Raw genomic sequence first — 3,995 nt, 5'->3', positions numbered from 1 at the left:
AAAAAAAAAAAAAAAAAAATCTGAATGCTTTCTGGTATTGTTCAGGGGGCCGGACCAAATGTGGAGGCGGGCCAGATCCGGTCCGCGGGCCGTAGTCTGGGGACCCCTGGTTTAAAGGATGACTCTCACCTGCAGGTGGCAGTATTTATTCTGCTGCCTCAGCCTTATGTGATGTTACAGTCCTGATCGATAAGGTGAGTAACAAAACGTCATGTTTGACGTAACACATAAGGGCAAATTCTGCAAAATGCCTTGCAAATATTTCTAACTTTAGAACCACAAAATTTGTGATTTTGATTGCAAAAAATTAACACAACAAACAAAATCCTGGAGGCACTGACCAATGTGAGATGTTTGATATTATTAATGTAAAGAAGTACTTATTGAATGCAGACACAGCGATTCATTAATATTTTAACAGTTTGAAGATTGAAGTCCATTTGGGTTTGTGTCAGAATGTGAACATTTGCTCTTCCGTGAAGAATCTGTCCTTCAGACGTTAGCTAATGTGAAAACTTGTAACACCAGCATGTCTTCTGTTTCCGTATTTGAGGATTAACTGACTGAAGTTACAAAGATTTCAGAGGATAAAAGCAAAAACAAAGGTTTATTTATTTTTTTTTTTTATTTACACGCGTCATCATTGTGTATTTTTGGATCAGCTTAACAGCGTGAGGCCCTGTGGAGTCTTTAAAACCACTGATCAGAGGCTGAGGTTGTAATGACGCCCAGTGGGAGGAAGATGATGCTCCGTGCCAAAAACCCTTCCTCCTCTCTGAACACATCTGCTGATCAACCTCCTTCCATGCCTTCCCCTCTTTTCACTTTGATACCCAGCATCTCCTTTCCTCCTCCGTCCCGACCAGCGCCGCTCATCATTCAGCGCTTCCATCCCCGTTAACAGATGCCTCAGACACCATTTAGCGAACAGCACAGCGCGTTTTTGACAAATTGACAGAGACTCAGAACACAAGCCTGCCATACACCAAGGTCTGCTGCCAAGGCATTTAGTAAATCATTGTCTGCTTTTCAAAGCAACAGTTCAGACCACAATTATTAATACCGTGGTAGATAAAGATTATGAGAAGAAGTTTGCTTATTTGTTGTAGGAATGAGATGTAGTTAAGGTTTATGTGCCAAAGGAGGTGATCTGACGTTTTGGGCAAAAAATGGCCAAAATTCACTTTTGGGACGTATTTTCCACATTTTTTCATAATTTATCTGGTCATGCAATGTAAAGTCTAAAGTGACTTGAAGATGTTTTTATTTCTCTTCTTGACACATTTTTTGACCAATGCGACAAAATCTGGACAGACGATAAGTAAAGAAGAACGGGTCCAGCAACATTTGGATCATTAGCACTAATTCAGATTTAATGCTGTATTTGACTACAGTATTTTTCAAATGGCTCTTATTGGATCCTGGGACAAATAAAATTATGTTCTCTTGACTTTCCTATTTCGAAGAGCAGCAAAAAGAAATCGTTCTTTGTTATAATTTATTATTATGTTATGTTACTCATAATGTGTAGATTTCTTCCAGTAAATGGGGAATTATTACCTTTCTTTTACAACCAACATTAAACAATAGAACAAGGAGAAACGGAAGAGAAAAGGAGGAATAAAGTCGTTACGTTTGCATCTTCACACCACGATGTAACAATCAGACGTCCAGTGCAGTGACAATATTCCTGCAGAGCAACGTTTGAGATGTGTCAGCTGAAATTTAAGTGAAGCTGTTGCTGCATTTCAAGTAGCATATGATCCAGACGGAGGGAAGTCATTACTTTTCACCAGCAGGAGAGGAGCAGTCAAAGCTCAGACAGTTCAGCCTGTCTCAGTTCAGGCTATGATTTTTGTTCAGACATACCCTGAAGGAGAATTACGGGAAAAGTCTGTAAAGCTTCCAGAATGGTTTTTATTACACCTGACACAAAGTCACATTTATTGCTATTTAGTTCTGAAACGGAAAACCTGAGAAATTAAACTAGATGTACATAAAACAAAAATATATCCAGCTACGAAAGGAAAAAATCAGAACATTATAGGTTCAAATGATTCATTCAACATTGCTACTGATTTCTTATTTTAGGATGTTTTCACACCTGCTTGTCTGGTAGACCCAGATAGATTGGGGACCAAAATTGGAACATTTGTAAAATTTTCAGCTGCTGTCTCTCTTTCCTACTGCACTGTCAAATGAACCAAACTGTTTTGCCATCCTGTTCCCCTACTCGCCTGTGGGGGCGCTGCAACAAGACCCACTGGAGTAAATGACACAAAAACCTCAGAAGAAGAGACTGGGCGCAACTTCTTTCTTCAGGAAATATAACTACAAATAGAAAAGCGTCATATTTTAGCAACCATAGAATTTTTCTTTTGTCTTTGGTAAAATACAGCGAGTCATTTCGCCCAGTAGCTTTAGAGTGTAGTGTTTGTTTTATTTGTGTTTACCCAGAATACCCTGTGCTGTAGTCCACTTCCTGCTTTGGAGCGGTCTCTGGTCCGTTTAGCGTTCGCAAATGTATCCGAACCGCACCAGATTTCACTTGAACTGAACCAACAGGTAGATTTGCAGGCGAACCAGATTTCTCATTTTTGGTCTGAATCACAGTTTGATTATAAATTCACACAACCTAAAACGAACTGGACTTTCAACTGGAGTTTATTTAAAGCGATCTAAACAGGGCTGGTGTGAATACATTCTCAGACTCTCTTTGAGTTTCCTTTGTCTGCAATTTTTCTTTTTGTTCAGTTTTTTCTTTCTGCTTTCAAAGAAAAAAAACGATCCATATCAGATCAAACTCAAGACGTAGATCATTGCTGCAGCCGCTCTGACTTCACGGCACCCACACTTCGCTTTGTTCATGAAAGCCACAGAGATTTCCCCGTCCGTCCATGTGCCTTTTCCCAGGTGACGCCAATCCCATTCACACCCTGCAAATAGAAACACCTCAGAGGAGATGTGTGTTTGTGGGGGTGAGACGGAGGCAGACTGACTGAACGGTCAGGCTGGGTCATGGAAGAAACAGGAAGTCCAAAGGCAATTTGGTGCAGAACATGATCAGGACATTGGCTGTAAGTCCCACATAAACACAGATACTCTTGTTTTTAAGAAGCTCAATGCAGAGGCAGATGTCTCTACAAACAAACTGAAAAGAAATTATATTTTTCCTTCCCACATTTGATTTAAAAAGTGGCCAGACGTGCCCCAGTTTCACTCACGGTTTGTTAAGAGGATTACACCATCAACCACAGGCTGCAGGCGGCTCTAAAACCTAAAACCTTATAAATGTGCTGCAGCAACTTCAAGCAGAAAGAAATGCTCCCACATGGGGTTCACCTGCGTTCTCACCCAGGAGCTAAAAACAGATCAGACCTTCCTGAACCCTGCTCTCTGACTGACAGGCCTTTTAACTCATCTTATTCATTATTCCTTCTTGGTGCAATGTTTTGAATCTGATGTAATTTTTAACTGAATATGACTCTATTTCTGGGTCTCAATAATTTTTTGCTGTTTATAAAAATTTTACAGCTGCTAAGGCTCTAAAAGTTGCATGTGTTGTGAAATGCATGGTGTATAAAATGTTTCTGTGATTTTGTGATTTGGAACAGAAAAATAAAACTTCTGGAAGATTTTAAATCTGTTTGGTAGATCAGAAAGAAACACTGATGCAACATAACATCACAAAGTTTAAACTGTGCTGTGGCAGCAAACCGACCCGTTACATCTGCATCTTCTGGTGACTGAATGAATGTGTGTGTGCATGTGTGTGTGTGTGTGTGTGTGTGTGTGTGTGTGTGTGTGTGTGTGTGTGTGTGTGTGTGTGTGTGTGTGCAGACTCTCAGTAGTTTGGTATCCTGTCTACTATCACTGAAGCATTCTCCCCTCTCCTCCGTTAACGTGCTGTTGCTATGATACCAGCCGCAGATCTTACTCCCCCACTCACAAACAGGCTGTGTTCGTGTGTGAGACATCTTTTCCCCAAACACACA

Source organism: Poecilia latipinna, unplaced genomic scaffold, assembly GCF_001443285.1.
Source record: "Poecilia latipinna isolate Pla-1442-1.1 unplaced genomic scaffold, P_latipinna-1.0 Scaffold1697, whole genome shotgun sequence".
Classification (NCBI taxonomy): Eukaryota; Metazoa; Chordata; class Actinopteri; order Cyprinodontiformes; family Poeciliidae; genus Poecilia; species Poecilia latipinna.
This window is presented reverse-complemented; position numbering follows the sequence as displayed.